Here is a 16,932-nt window from a genome sequence, read left to right as displayed (position 1 = left end):
TAAATTACATAATTTCTTGTTCTAAAACTGTAATATTACCTGCATGGAGGTTACTTTTTAAAGAACAAACCGAAGGAGCTATTCTAACATTAAGATAACTATTTTTCAATGCATCCTGGTAGACGTAGTGAAACTCGAGCAGTGACACCTGGTGTAGGAGGTGCTGGATTTTTACTGTGTTACGTTTCTGAGCGGTTGACATACTCTGAACCAGACTGTTCAGAGTACACTGCTTACTGTTGCTTTGGCATATTGCACAGTGTTTTATCTTTTTGGTCAATGATTGGGTACAAGGTGAGTTAGGTTAATGTGATTGGTGCGTTTGAGTCACTAGCTCCTCGTTTTACATACACTGATCCACCCACAATAGAACTGATACTTGCCATGAGTTTGGAGCGTATGTACGATATACACACTGTATGAGTGAAACGTGATTTACAGGATTCTTGTGTGCTTTTCTTGTGCATTTAAACGTGTCTTTTTCTGAAAAACAAGGTGAGCTACCACGAGTTTAGCTTTGCATTTTAAGCGTTTATCCTATTCATTCTGGTACTTTTGTTGTGATGTGTTTAAACAGACGCCATTTTGCATTGTGGTATTAATTGTGCAGCTTCAATGAAGCATCCTTAAGGTAGGTTCTTCTGAGTATAAATTACTTACTAAATAGAACGACATTGAGTTTTGCTTAAAACAAATGTTATTCATGTGTTGGAATAGTTTCTACTAAAGAAATATTTTCATCTTCATTTTCCACGTTCTGTGGTGATGTGCCTAATACCACTCTAAACTTCTACCAGGTTTCTGTAAATTTAGGATTTGCAACATTTGTACTCGACTTGTCACTGTCAAATATATTAAGGTCAAATAGAATGGTTTATGCAGTTCCATTGCATGTGTTATCTTTTTTGTTCTGGCTTTGAATCCGTTTTTATTAAAACAATTGTTAAATCTTTCCACAAACAATTAACTTTGGCTCTTGATGTTGGGCAGGGCAAGGCACTCTTCCTATGAATGTAAACTTTAAAAAAAAGCTTATTGTTTGGGAATGTGACGTGTCGGGACCAGTCAGCGTATTCGGCACGGGGGTCCTCCTTTGTCTTGGTTCCTTTTGTGCTTGCAGCCTCTTGCTGTCTGAAGAGGAAGATGGGGGTGGGGTATCTTAATTCTTGGGTGTTTGTTGTCTTTTGAACTGTTGTATTAACCGCACTTTCTTGTGGAATTTATATGATTTGATTTCCTGATTTCAGTAGTCTGTAGTTGCAAGGTCTTCGGTCCACTCATGTAAAAGCTCATATGAAGTAAATTATCTTGAACAAGATTTCAAAGAGCAATTGTATTATGGTGAAACCCACCAATGCAGTACACCATTCCATTAAAAATATGTTTCCAACCTTGAACTGTATCTGAAACATCAAGATGTTGAATCAGTTTTGTAACCAAATTGAAGAAATTTTCTGACCTGTCGGACATCCTTTACTGCTGCAAGCACAGTGTGCTTCCATTGCACCAGCACCACTCTACCCAGATCATGATTATCCATTCCTGACATTTTAATACAGTACTGTACTGGTAATACCAATGAAATATGGTGGAGTTAGCTGAACCCATGCTAAAGATTGGAAAACTTTTTAAATTTGTCAGTTACATATGCAGCTAGAGTTTGTTTTTCACAATCATTTATGGTAGTCCCAGATCCTGTTTGCATAATCAAGTCCTGCCCACACCCAATGAAAATTACTTGATTCTGCTAATCGCTTTGGTTTTGGAAGGCCCTTCTAATTGGATACATTTTCTTAGGTACAGACACAATAAAAACGAACCATAGAACAGTTGCATAACAGAAGGAGGTGTTTGGACCTAGTTTTTCCTGCAGGGAATTTTTAAGGCTGAGGTAGATAGCATCTTGAAAAGCAAGGGAGGGGGAGGTTGTCAGGCATAATCAGCAGTGAGATCAACTATGCTGTCACTAACTGGCGGGGCAGAGTCACCTACACCAGCTCTACATTTGTTTCTTTCCTTGTATGCCTTTTCTACACAATTCTGGAAAACCATAATTGAACCTGCCTTTATTCACTTTTTTGGTGGTGCAATTCAGGGCATAACCACTTGCTGTGTCTTTTTATTTAATTTTTAAAAAACGGATTTCGTTCCTATCGCATTTGGCTCTTTTACCAGTCACCTTAAATTTGTGTTCCCTGCACTTTAACTCTTCTATCAACATTTTCTTTCCATTTACTTCATCTGCACCTCTTATGAATTTGAATACCTCTATCAAATCTCTGAACCTTCACTGCCTGAAGGAGAACAAAATACATCTTTTTATATCAATGTCATAGAAGTCAAGTCTGTCATCCTTGGAACCATTTTATTAAATATTTTCTACACCCTCTTTAAGGCCCCATCCTTCCTAAAGTCCAGTGTAAGAATTGAACAGACTACTCCAGTTGCAGTCACTATAATGTCTCATTAATGTACTTCATAACTTGCTTTTGTACTGTAACGCTGAGCTTTGAATAGGGAGCAAAGAGGATCTCCAAGTCAATTTTGAAGTGTACACTGATTAGACTATTTGGTGGAGCCTATTTATTGCCTGCCACAAAGCTTGCATCTCTACTGTAAACAATTCCAACCTAAGATGACTGGATTTTCTTTTATGCACACATGTAAATGCTCTTTGCAAAATAAGAAACAAATTTAATCAAACCAAACAAAAACAAAACTGTCCATTGGGGGTGGGACAGTAGTTAGCATTGCTGCCTCACAGCACCAGAGACCCGAGTTCGATTCCAGCCTTAGTTGTCTGTCTGTTGCTATGGACCAGACCAGACTCCCTCAAACTATATTAAGAAGGTAGCCTCAATCCTAACTTTTTCTTACTTTAAAATGTACATGTAAAGTGCTGTGTTCCAGATGCAATTCAATTGGTCAAACTACTCAACATTAGGCAAAACATAATTTATTCATAGACTATAGTTAAAATACTTCAAAAGAAAGAGGAACTTGGATTAGCAACTCTACTGGAAAACTTAACAGAACAATAGATTATTTTACTACTAGTAACTTTTAGTAACTGTTTCAAGATAGTAACATGCCATAAATATCCTTGGCAAAAGGCAAATTCAGAAAACAATTGTCTGAAAACTCAAGAGTGTGTGTGTGTGTGGGAGAGAGAAAGACAGAGAGAGTTTGTGTGGAGTAGGTAGGAGGGATTCACAAAAGCTTCCAAGCCGACTGAGACCTCACCAACAACTGCTAATGAAGAAAACAAAATCCTGATTCTATGAGAGCTTGGTCACACTCATTCAGGCTGCTTCTATTGTTCCAACTTTAAAAAAAACTCAAGGCTCCACAAGCTGTTTATTCTTGTTGTCCTGCTAGACTGCTTGGTATCTCTGCCTTCAACCCTTCCTTTTTAAAAAAAAAGGATCCAGGGCAAAATAACCTCTTAAAGCCATTTTATCATCACTGTATGGAGTTTGCATATTCTCCCTGTGTTTGTGTGGTTTACATCAGATGTTCCAGTTTCCTCCCACAGTCCAAAGATATATAGGTTAAGCAAATTGACCATGCTAACATTGCTGCATAGAGTCCATGAATGTGCAGACTGGTGAATTAGCTGTGGTTAACGTGAGGTAATTGCGATAGGGTGGTAGGAAGTGGTCTTTGGAGGATCAGTGCAGAATTGATGGGCCAAGTGACCTCTATCTGCACTGTAGGAATTTTGTGAAACTTAGAGGAAATTTAGGAGATAGGAACCTAAATAGAACTAAGTGGCAACTTTTTCAAGCAGAAGGTGGTATGTGTATGGAATGAGCTGCCAGAGGATGTGATGGAGGCTGGTACAATTGCAACATTTAAGAGGCATTTGGATGGGTTTATGAATAGGAAGGGTTTGGAGGGATATGGGCCAGGTGCTGACAGGTGGGACTAGATTGGGTTGGGATATCCGGTCAGCATGGACAGGTTGGACCGAAGGGTCTGTTTCCATGCTGTACATCTCTGACTCTCTAAATACAATCTTAGGAATATACTTTAATCAACCTGTTTGGATATGTATGATGCCCCTCTACGACAGATGGAACTTGGAACCCAGACCTTTTGGGTCAGAAACAGGGTTAGTACCACCATGCTACAAAGTCACTAGAATCCCCAGGTTGTTGTTTTTAATCAGTTTGGACATGTCATGACACCCTTCTGAGGCAAGTGAGAATTGAACTCAGTCCTTTTAGCCCAGATGCAGGAACACCACCGCTATAGCATAACAGTCCTCATGAACTCCCTATGTAGATAATTTCCTATGTCAACCTGCTCAAGATGAGTTGCCCTAATTGCCCAGAGTAGCTTGCAAGGCCATTTCAGAAGGTAGTTGAGAGCCAATTGAGTTGACTTGGGACTGGACCAATATGTAGGCCAGACATGTAAGGATGACAGTTTCGTTTCCTAAAAGACATTATTGAACAAGATGGGTTTTTACTCCAATCAACAATGGATTTATGGTCATTGTTAGACTTTAGTTAAATTCAAATTCCACTTGTGATCAAATGTAGATCCCCAGAACGTACCTGAGACTTTGGATTATTAATCCAGTGACAATACCACTGGACTATCACTATCCATTTTTGTTTATTTTAAAGCAGCTTAATCTCTGGTGTAGGAACAACCCTCTTGTTAAAAATGCCTAGTTTTACTAATTAAACCTATTTTCAGTTGTATTAATTAACAGTTAATCAGGCCATGCATCAAAGAACACATTGTAATGGAAAAAGTGTTGTTTAATTGTACTGATATTTGAAAGGTTTGACACTTGTCATGATGCAAATTGAGTAATGCAATTTGGATGTAATTTCCTGATTGTACCCAAAGCAGAAACTCTTCTTCTCCCCACCCCTGATATCTTTGGCAATTTTCCGTTTCATCAATTTGTAATAGACAATAGGTGCAGGAGTAGGCCATTCTGCCCTTCGAGCCTGCACCACCATTCAATATGATCATGGCTGATCATCCTTAATCAGTATCCTGTTCCTGCCTTATCTCCATAACCCTTGATTCCACTATCCTTGAGAGCTCTATCCAACTCTTTCTTAAATGAATCCAGAGACTGGGCCTCCCCTGCCCTCTGGAGCAGAGCATTCCACATAGCCACCACTCTCTGGGTGAAGAAGTTTTTCCTCATCTCTGACCTAAATGGTCTATCCTATATTTTTAAGCTGTGTCCTCTGGTTCGGCACTCGCCCATCAGCGGAAACATGTTTTCTGCCTCCAGAGTGTCCAATCCTTTAATAATCTTATGTCTCAATCAGATCCCCTCTCGGTCTTCTAAACTCAAGGATATACAAGCCCAGTCGCTCCAGTCTTTCAGCGCAAGGTAGTCCCACAATTCCAGGAATTGACCTTGTGAATCTACGCTGCACTCCCTCAATAGCCAGAATGTCTTTCCTCAAATTTGGAGACCAGAGCTGTACAAAATACTCCAGGTGTGGTCTCACCAGGGCCCTGTACAGCTGCAGAAGAACCTCTTTGCTTCTATACTCAATCCCTCTTGTTATGAAGGCCAGTATGCTATTAGCCGCCTTCACTGCCTGCTGTACCTGCATGCTTACCTTCATTGACTGGTGTACAAGAACACCCAGATCTCTCTGTCCTGCCCCTTTACCTAAATTGATTCCATTGAGGTAGTAATCTGCCTTCCTGTTCTTGCCACCAAAGTGGATAACCATACATGTATCCACATTAAACTGCATCTACCATGCATCTGACTACTCACCTAATCTGTCCAGGTCACCCTGTAATCTCCTAACATCCTCATCACATTTCACCCTGCCACCTCAGCTTAGTATCATCAGCAAATTTGCTAATGTTATTACTAACACCATCTTCTATATCATTAATATATATTGTAAAAAGCTGTGGTCCCAGTAGTGATCCATGCGGTACCCTACTGGTCACTGCCTGCCATTCCGAAATGGAGCCTTTATTGCTACTCTTTGTTTCCTATCAGCCAACCAACTTTCAATCCAAGTTAGTACTTTGCCCCCAATACCATGCACCCTAAGTTTGCTCACTAACCTCCTATGTGGGACTTTATCAAAACCTTTCTGAAAGTCCAGGTACACTACATCTACTGGATCTCCCTCGTTCATCTTCAGAGTTACATCCTCAAAAAATTCCAGAAGATTAGTCAAGGATGATTTCCCCTTCATAAATCAATGCTCACTCTGACCTACCCTGTTACTACTATCCAGGTGTGTCGTCATTTCATCCTTTATAATAGATTCCAGCATCTTTCCCACTACTGAGGTCAGACTAACTAGTCTATAATTTCCTGCTTTCTCTCTCCCACCTTTCTTAAAAAGTGGTACAACATTAGCCACCCTCCAATCCGCAGGAACCAATCCCGAATCTATCAAACTCTGGAAAAATAATCACCAACGCATCCACGATTTCTCGAGCCACCTCCTTCAGTACCCTGGGATGTAGACCTTCAGGCCCCGGGGACTTATCAACCTTCAGACCTAACAGTCTCTCCAACACCAATTCCTGGCAAATATAAATTCCCTTCAGTTCAGGTCCTTCAGCCACTTACCTCCGGGAGATTGCTTGTGTCTTCTCCAGTGAACACAGATCTGAAGTACCAATTCAATTCTTCTGCCATTTCTTTGTTCCCCGTAATATGTTCTCCTGCTTCTGCTTTCAAGGGTCCAATTTTAGTCTTAACCATTTTTTTGCCTTTCACATACCTAAAAAAGCTTTTACTATCCTCCTTTTATTTTATTGGCCAGTTTATCTTTGTACCTCATTTTTTCTCTGCGTATTTCCTTCTTAGTAATCCTCTGTTGTTCTTTAAAAGCTTCCCAGTCCTCCGTTTTCCCACTTATCTTTGCTATGTTATCCTTATGTCATGCACCATAAATTTTAAATATGTCTGTTGTCCAGCAAATTGTATAACCAATTCATATTCCTTGGGGATAATGAGTGAAAATATAAGATGCTGTTGATTTGTTTTCTTTTTGCTAGACCACATGTACTTCTATCCTTATGTAAGAAGTCCCACTTTAGTCAATATGTTCCAATATTGGGCTATTATACACCTTGTAAAATTCTCTTTTACTTCACCTTCTTGAATTCTTGTCACTTACAAATGCCAACATTGTCAATCTCTAACTATAAGTATTTCACCTTAATAAATACAGTGCAAAGTAAAAGCATTCCTCATGGCTTTCTTTTTCCTGTCATGATAGTCAGCAGTCTCAGTCATGTCGAGGGAGACAACCTAGTACAGTAAGTCAAGGGCATAATCCAGTATCAGTCCAGAGGATTGGGAGTGGTCAGTTCGCCATTTAAGGTGGTTACAGTCATTGGGGCAAAATGTTGAATATCAAGCAGCACACCATCCACTTTGCGCTATTGCTGCTTTTTTTTTCCCCTGGAATGAGAGCAGGGGAGAGTTTGTGTAAAATGAAATGGATGGTATAGCTATTAGTGAAAGTGCAGGTGGAGGAAAAAAATAGTTGTTCTGAGTGAGTGAGTAGGCAGCAAAGAGGGTATGGGGATTGGTAGTGTTGGTTGGATTGCATGTCAGCAAAATAAGTTGTTGCATGCAAAATGAAGAGTGTTAGAGCACAAATATTCATAGGATATCTGTGCAGTAGAGAGTGAGTTTGAGGTAGCAGAGAGAAGTGCTCTTACCCTGACTAAATGAAGAAACGTTATGCTTGACGTTCCTCCAGATGGCTGAACCACATTGACCCAGATGTCAACCTTGTCCCTGGATGGCACAGTCTGGTGGTGTGGCCTCCACTGCTAGCTCTGGAAGAAGGGGTTGGCCATCCTCTTTGTAACCCCATTCATCAGGACCTCTAGTCCCGTCCACACAGTGGGGTGCTAGTTTCCCCTTCTCTGCCATGTCTGGAAGAAATGTTAGTCACTGTGCAGGGCAGCTGCAGACTGACCGTGCCTATCTAAGTACAACTGTTCTTTTAAAGTTGCTGCTAGTGTCATCAGTGAAGTTTTATTTTGGGATATCCCAGTAGTGGCAAGTGGTAGAATCAGGTGAGCATTAGATGAGAGTGTTGCCATGGGAAGGGGTTAGATAATTATCTGAGGCAAGTTTAGGATGATAGAACGCAGCAAGATTTTTTACCATTCAGTAGAAATCCTACATGAAACTTGATGAAATTTGACACCTAGCCAAAATGACACGATTCAGCCCCAAATTGCTAAATCCTTTTTTGTGAATTAAGAGGAAATTATCTAATTTACCGCTGGTACTGAATTGAGGTATGCCATACTGTGAATGACTGGAGGACAATATAGATTAGTGGATTGGGTGGCACAAGAACATACATTGAGTGAAATGTGAAGCAGTGGGGAGCAGAAAAAAAAATCTTTTAATTGACTGAGAGGGGATGTTTTGCAAGTAAATCAATGATTAACAGAGGTAGCAAAAGCAGATGAAGTTGTTTTTTGTTTTAAAGGAATCCTTCAATTTGTATCAAGATTGTTTACAATTTTGGAGATCCTATTATTGAGTGAATATAAATTAATGGGAAATACAATATAAATTTGTAATGTTTCAGGAATAAGATGCTGCAGTTGTGAAAAGGGCAGTATATGTCTTCAATATTGTAAAATAATTATGATAAATAATGTATTGAAAGTTCACTTTATGGCTGATTAAATTGTATAGACAATTAAAGATAATCATTTTCTTACAAAAGCTAAAATCTTTAGAAATGCTTATTTGAATGTGGAGTTTGGTCTCAAAACTGAAAGCTCAAATCCTTTTTCAATTGTTCTATCTGGAAAGGTTGAATAGGCTGGGGCTGTTTGTCCTGGAGCGTTGAAGGCTGAGGGGTGACCTTTTCAAGGTTTTAGAAAATCATAAAGGGCATGAATAGGATAAATAGACAAAGTCATTTCCCTAGGATAGGCAAATCTAGAACTAGAGGGCATAGGTTTAAGTTGAGAGGGGAAAAATATAAAAGAGACTAAAGGGGCAACGTTTTCAAGCAGAAGGTGGTGCGTGTATAGAATGGGTTGCCAGAGGAAGTGGTGGAGGCTGGTACAATTGCAACATTTAAAAAGCATTGGGAATGGATATATGAATAGGAAACGTTTGGAGGGATATGGGTTGGGTGCTGGCAAGTGGGACTGGATTTAGGTTGGGATATCTGATCGGTATGAATGAGTTGGACCAAAGGGTCTGTTTCTGTGCAGTACATCTCTATGACTCAGATGAAGAAAAATTGTGTTTTTCTTAAAATTGGAAATTCAGTTATTGGCAAAGGAGAAATATTAAAGTGTAAGGAAAAGTGTAGGATTAGACTGTAGTTCGTTTATGAAAACACTAAACTGAGCAAATTGGGCTGTTTTCTATTCAGTGATTAAAGTGTTTTTGTGTTACAGTATATTTATACAAGTACTGTTCTCATTTGTTAACTTGGTTTGACTTTTCATATTTCTGTGTAGGAGAACATATGAAAGTGAAACAACAAAATTTAACTTCCATTAATTTGTTGAAAAATGTCCTAAATTACAGAATGAACTTGTAATCTTGGAAAATATTTTGTACACCAATTAACTTGTGGAACGATTCTGAAAATGCTTGAATTTTTATTCAGTTGTAAAGTTATATGAACAACGAAATCCAAATGCTGACAACAATGCATAGTGGTTTACATATAAATGTTCCTGAAACATTGCAACTTAGATGTGCATTTGAGTTGCTTTACTTGATAAATTTGTTTTCTAGAAAACTATCTTTTACTCTAAATGGAGATGTCTAGGACTTTCCAATTGAATGCCCAGTTAGTAAAATATTAATGTAGGAACCTGAAAAAAGCCTACTTTTCGATGTTAAATAATGAGACCAGTTTATCCTCTCTTCTGTTACCGTTAGCTGGTTGCATGTAGCCAAACTTCCACCAAACCTTTAGTAATGTCAGTATTCACATTTGCTTTTGGGATTTGTACTGTAAGAAGTATCCTCGAGTGATTTTCTACTTGGAATTCTCTTCTCCTAATACCATCTAAGCTTTTAGCCTTGGGGATTTGTGTTCCCCTGATATCTTGTCAAAGTTAACAACAGGGTTTATATGAACAACAGGTCTTTCTGATGTCAATATGGTGTAATAAACAGATTTAGCCACCAAAGATTTTTATAAATTAATTAATTTTGTGATCGAATGGAGTATGAGAAGTTTCCAATTTGTAATCAGTTGTAAACTGCAGTATATTTAAACTTCTGAAGTGCTGAAAAGAAATCACGCTGTCTGGCTCTGAATTTTTTTAAATTATAAGAATAGTACTTTACATTATGAACAGCTGCCTCTTATGCAAGAAATGTTTTGATCTCTGTCTACAGGGAAGAAGTAATGGCACTGTAGAGACTTATTACTGCAGAGATTTAACATCACTGTGTGCATTTGTTGAGCGATGATGGCCAGTGACAGTGATTAATGGTTGTAAAAATTTTAAGGCACAGTTAGTAACTATAAACTGTGTTGCTAATTTAGCAAATGACTCATAAGTACCCTTTAGTAGGAACGGAATTAATGTTATAATAATGTTAGTAAATTTCTCAAATACTTTGAACTGCAGCAACCTAAATACACCTGTGTCAATTCATGATTGTAACTAAACTTGGCATAAAATAGGTTATAAATGTAGTCATTCAGCGATCTATTGAGATGCTGTGTCCTGACGTGAAGATATTTTATCTTGCCAATGGTGAATTGGTATGTTCTGTGCATCCACAACCTTCTGGTAAAATTTAACACCTGATAGTTTTGACTACTGTTTTTTGTAGGGGCATAAATTAGCTATATCATATTCTGCTGTTCAATATTGTGAAACAAAGCTTTAATTTTGAACCTTAGAGCAGAACTGTGCAAAAGGATGTACTTACAATTATGGAATCTGCTCAGGGTAATTTCCTGTGTTAAACTTCAAATATTTTCAAATTGCAGCCCTTGCTTGCATTTTTGAGACCAGATCTGACACTTGAGCAAAGCAGTCTAGTCTACTTTGAAGTAATGTTGCACTCTAACGCATAGTCTAGTCTAGTTTGAAGTAATATTGCACTGCTGGTTCTGTATCAGTGAGATGTAGCTTTGACTATGCTGATGTTGAACTTGTCATGGTAATGACAAATGGCTCCACCACTGACCCATTCCCTGTTTGGACCAGTGTCAAACAGTGCTATGTCATCGCCCAGCGCTGTTCTCGATCTACTTCACTGCAGTGCTTCATGTCACCGCTGACAAGCTCCCAACTTGAGTGGAGCTAACCTACAGAACCTGTGGGAAATTATTCAACCTCCACCACTTTCAAGCCAAAACCAAAGTCAGCCCAACCACTGTCATCGAGTTGCAGTCCACAGATGATGCTTCTGTATGTGCAGAGGATGTACTCCAGATCATCATCAGCACCTTTTTATGGAGGCATTTAAGAGCATATCTTCATTCGAACATCCGCAAGACAAAGGTCTTCTACAAACCTGGCCTGGCATTATGGAGCAATCAAGGTCCACAGTAGGAGAAAGTGAGGACTGCAGATGCTGGAGATCAGAGCTGAAAATGTGTTGCTGGAAAAGCGCAGATGTTTCAGGCATGAGAAGAAGGGCTCAGAAAAAGAGAGAAGCGTCGATTCTCCTGCTCTTTGGATGCTGCCTGACCTGCTGCGCTTTTCCAGCAACACATTTTAAGGTCCACAGTAGGCCTTAGAAGATGTTAACCACTTCGAATACCTTGGGATTGTCCTGCTGGCTATAGCAGGTTTGATTTGGAGATCCAGCACTGCATCTAGTGTGCTAGTGCAGATGTCTGTTGCCTAAGGAAAAAGGTATTCGAGGACGACAACATCAGACTCGATATAAAATGATGGTTTGCACAGCTGTGGGGGTTCCTGCCCTCTGTATGGTTCTGAGATGTGAATTGTCTATAGCAGACTCCTCAATTTACTGTAGCAGTAGCACCAATGCTGCCTGCGCAAGATCCTGTGAATCACTTGGGAAGAAAGACACACCAACACCAGGGTCGTCGATCAGGCCAACGTCCCCAGCATTGAGGCACTGATCACCTTTGGCTACAAAGGGCTGGGCATGTCGTCCACATGACTGACGCTCCCCAGGCATGTGCTGTGCTCCCAGCTTTGAAATGGCACTGATCCCCAGGTGGACAGTTGAAGTGCTTCAGTGATGCCCTCCAGTTCTCACTGGTAAAGTGCGGCATTCCCACAGATACCTGGTTATCATTGGCTGAAGACCATCCAAAGTGGAGGAGGAGCATCCAGGAAGTCTTGAGACTTGCTCCTGGGAAAAGGCAGAAGCCAGGAGAAAACAGCAAAAAGAGTGTGCTGGCACACCAACATGTCACCCATCCCTTCCTGCAACCATCTTCTGCCCTGAATGAAACCAAGTCTGTAGTAGCCACATCGGGCTGTACAGCCACCTGCAGACTCGCTCTGAGAGTGAAGGATAGTCATCCTTATTTGTGACGGACTGAACTTGGAGTGTGGATGTATTGAAATTTAATCAAGTTAATTTGATTAATTGGCCGAATGGCCTAATTTTGCTCTTTATATTTTATGGATGTTATTGTCAAAACCTCAATCCCACTACCAGTGAGTGTCTGTTTGTGAGAGTGACGCAAATCACAATCCCACATTCCAATATCAAAAGAGACAGGAAATAACAATTTAAGTATGGGCGGCACGGTGGCACAGTGGTTAGCACTGCTGCCTCACAGCCAGAGACCTGGGTTCAATTCCCGCCTTGGGCAACTATCTATGTGGAGTTTGCATGTTCTCCCAGTGTCTGTGTGGGTTTCCTCCCACAGTTCAAAGATGTGCAGGTTAGGTGAATTGGCTATGCTAAAATTGCCCGTAGTGTTAGCTGAAGGGGTAAATATAGGGGAATGGGTCTGGGTGGGATGCTCGTCGGAGGGCCTGATTCCACACTATAAGTAATCTAATCTAAGTAGATAACTGAAATATAATCAAAACTAAACCGCTCTTCAGTAAATAAGGGGAAAGCATTATGTAATACTTTCCAAAAAGAAAAACCAGAATATCTTACGTTAATAAAGCAACATTGTGATGATCTATTGTGTATTATATGACATGGCATCTCTATGGTTCTAGTATAGCTTATTCTTTCTTTTCAAATGAGAAAATTTATATGCAACTGTAGAAATGAGACCTAGACTAAGGTGGAAATATATACAAACGATGCTGACAATCAAAACTGGCATTCCATTTTCTTTACTGCAGTTAATCTTCAGTATCATGAAGATCAAGCAGATGTGCTGAAATCTACTTGATTACTAACCGTGAATTATTTTTGCTGCTTTGTTTTGATTGAACCACAACAGCTCAGTAAGACCTCTCCTCTCGAGGAAAATGGTATTTGTAGTCTGCTACTCTTTGAACAGCTGTGATTTAGCTTGTGCATAGCAATGCATCTGCCAGTTCTTTGCTTTAGAAAACGCCCAATTGTGAATAGTTTGCATGTTTTCCACCTAAAATCAATACAGTAAATAGCATAAATTTCAGCATTTTTAAACCCAAATGTTTGAGATTAATTTTCTGGTGGCCTCCGGTATTAACCTGTTGGCAGTTACTGGTTTCTATTACCGAGGGGCTAAATCAAATTCCTTGGATTCAAATTCTCGAAATTAAATGATATGAAAGCCTCCATTTAAACACTCTTCAATGTATCTTGAGCTTAATAACATTACAGTATGTTTTAATATCATACATACACAAACTCCAAACCATAATTTGAATATTGTTGGGAAAATCCCTTAAAGATGGTTCATATTGTTGCTCAAGTTTGTAATAGTTGTAGGCAAAGCAACAAGGATAAAGTGCATTAAGCCAATTAAGTTGATAAACTGAACATTAATTGTCTTCATTATAATAATACCTATATGTTATTCAAGTTCTAGGATGCTAGCCGTGGATTTTATTGGATCACCTTTTGTACTGTCACTTTCTATTGATCCTACTAGGTGTCTCTTGGCTAGATTTGCCTAGTATTCATATATATTTGAACTATAATACTGATGCCATAATTTAAATTCAACTTTGTTTTAGATTAATTATATTTTAGATTTTTTTAATCAACCTGTTCGACATCTCTGAACCAGGTGCGACTTCCACTGGGCTGCCTTGTCCATGGTAGGGACACTGCCAGTCTGCTACGTGGCCATTTTAAATTCAAGTTTCACCATCTATCCTGGTCCTAGAAGAATAACTTGAGATTCTAGATTAGTAGTCTAGTGGCATAACCACTACACCACCTCTTCCCTTTTAGCTATATTTTATATATGGTTATATTAGTGGTTTATACTCATTTTGAGGGATGCCTGCATAGTTGCCTTTCTGTTTTTGCCAGTGAAGCAAACAAACTTCACTCCTATTGGATAATTTAAAATTGGTCACTTGGTCATCTGCCTTGCTGACGCATCAATGAGTTCATGTATGACTGCAGGAATTATATTCTAATATTACTACTTCTAATCACCTCTAGGCTAAACTAGATAGATTCTGTCATTTGAAGTTTATTTCTGTCGATTTAACCAGTATAATTGGGCAGTATAATTACTCTTTTAATTTGTCAAATCTTTTTTCTTGGAAAAAAGAAAATCCTGCCAGTCTCCATGAACTATAACTGACACACACCATCAGTAGTTTTCATTGCTGTGTCTTGTTTCATTGGCATAATCCCCTTAAACAATGTTTATCTAAATGGTAATGTTGAAAATGAATAATAGTGGAATCTTTTCAGGTATTGAGAGTTTGTGTTTTGTCTTTATTAAAATCAGCCTATCCTGGAAAAAAATCAGGAGACAGTATATCCAGTCTCCTGTCTGGGAATACTATATGCTCAATACCAGAGTCGTTGCTTGCTTCACTGCCATGAACAGAAAGGCAATTATGTAGGTGTCCCTCAAAATGAGAAACTGTGTTCCATTCTGAGCACAGTTATTTGAACTAGGTAGATTTTGCATACATCTGATTAATTGTATTGTCATCTTATTTTGGAAGCTCTGAAACAATCATCTGAAAATTAAGGAGTTGAATTTAAGATGTAATTTTAGACTAAAATATTTACTACAGTGTCTAGTAAATTAATTGCTCTTGAAATTTATTTGGCGTAATAGGACCTTTGCTTTTCTGACCTTTGAAACTTGTATTCAGATCTGAAACCTAAACCTCTTGCCACTTGTAAGCTGAGCCAGCACAAAGTATCTCAGGATCCTATTATTTGTAGGGTCCTTTGACTCAAAGGGTAGCTGATTTTGTGCAGCATAAATCTTAAAGCAGCTGTGGTTTTATCATATTAAACTTGTTAGCTCTGCTTATACCCTGAAACATTGATCATTAGAGATTTTTTTTTCAATACCATGAGCAACTGTTGTGTCCCAGGTTGTAGAGGACCCTGCATTGTTAGGAGCGTAGGAGTATGCGATTCATAAATGTTGTTGGAGGAAATGTCAGCTGTTGGGAGACCATTTAGGAAAGTGATAGAATATCAAAGTCTGTCAGTTATTACAGTGAAAACATTTGGAGCAGCTATAAAGGTACAGAAAAAGAGGAGTAACCGAGAGCAATGCTGCCACAGAGTGTAGCCACTTCCTCTATGTTGCCGGAAGCATTGCTTTATAATTTTGTTTTTCTGTTAAAATTTGCAAAAACAGAACTTGGCCCCAAGGGGGAATGACACAGAGCAACCTAGGAAAAGGCCAACAAGCACAATGAAAGTGTAGCTATTTTTTATTTGTCAGACATGACTGCCCTGTGACTGAGTTAATTCAACCATATCTATTCTGTCAGGAAGTTGGAAACATCTTACTATACATATTAGTTTCTGGAAATTCAAAAATTAATGTATCGCAGTTCTAAATTCAGAATAAATGTCTAGTCCAAAGCTTGGTTATGAGATTCTATTTTCATCTCAAACTTGTTAGCTGAACTTCAACCCAGAAAAATTGATCCTTGGAGCAGCACCCTAATCAACTATTATGGATCCCATGTTGCAGAAGGCTTTGTGACATATGCAATATAGGAATAGGGAGTTCAAAATGTTTGGAGGAAATGTTGCTAAGATTATAAGAGAAAAATGAAATATTTGCAAAGTCTATAATTTACTGGAATGACTTTGATTGTTTAAAGGTAGAAGACAGAGGGTGGTGGTGGAGAGTTAATTTTCAGACTGGAGGTCTGTGACCAGTGGAGTGCCACAAGGATCGGTGCTGGGTACTCTCTACTTTTTGTCATTTAAATAAATGATTTGGATGCGAGCATAAGCGGTACAGTTCGTAAGTTTGCAGATGACACCAAAATTGGAGGTGTGGTGGACAGCGAAGAGGGTTACCTCAGATTACAACAGGATCTGGACCAGATGGGCCAATAGGCTGAGAAGTGGCAGATGGAGTTTGATTCAGATAAATGTGAGGTGCTGCATTTTGGGAAAGCAAATCTTAGCAGGATTTATACACTTAATGGTAAGATCTTAGGGAGTGTTACTGAACAAAGAGACCTTGGAGTGCAGGTTCATAGCTCCTTGAAAGTGGAGTCGCAGGTAGGTAGGATAGTAAAGGTGGCGTTTGGTATGCTTTCCTTTATTGGTCAGAGTATTGAGTACAGGAGTTTGGAGGTCATGTTGTGACTGTACAGGACATTGGTTAGGCCACTGTTGGAATATTGCATGCAATTCTGGTCTCCTTCCCATCGAAAAAATGTTGTGAAACTTGAAAGAGTTCAGAAAAGATTTGCAAGGACGTTGCCAAGGTTGGAGGATTTGAGATATAGGGAGAGCTGAACAGGCTCGGACTGTTTTCCCTGAAGTGACAGAGGCTGAGGGGTTTACAAAATTTTGAGGAGCATGGGTAAGATAAATAGACAAAGTCTTTTCCCTTGGATCTGGGA

At 39.2% G+C, this 16,932-nt stretch overlaps 1 protein-coding gene across 9 annotated transcripts in view; it reads left to right on the top strand.

Annotated features, from left to right (window-relative positions):
• Positions 1–374: 374 nt before the first annotated feature.
• Positions 375–16,932, top strand: part of epb41a (erythrocyte membrane protein band 4.1a) — a 159,426-nt gene continuing 142,868 nt past the window's right edge. For all 9 annotated transcript variants that reach the window (XM_060847138.1, XM_060847135.1, XM_060847137.1 and 6 more), the window contains exon 1: positions 375–495. The gene's annotated coding sequence lies outside the window, so the exon portion shown is untranslated. The remainder of the gene's footprint in view (positions 496–16,932) is intronic.

Source organism: Hemiscyllium ocellatum, chromosome 30, assembly GCF_020745735.1.
Source record: "Hemiscyllium ocellatum isolate sHemOce1 chromosome 30, sHemOce1.pat.X.cur, whole genome shotgun sequence".
Classification (NCBI taxonomy): domain Eukaryota; kingdom Metazoa; phylum Chordata; class Chondrichthyes; order Orectolobiformes; family Hemiscylliidae; genus Hemiscyllium; species Hemiscyllium ocellatum.
This window is presented reverse-complemented; position numbering and strand designations above follow the sequence as displayed.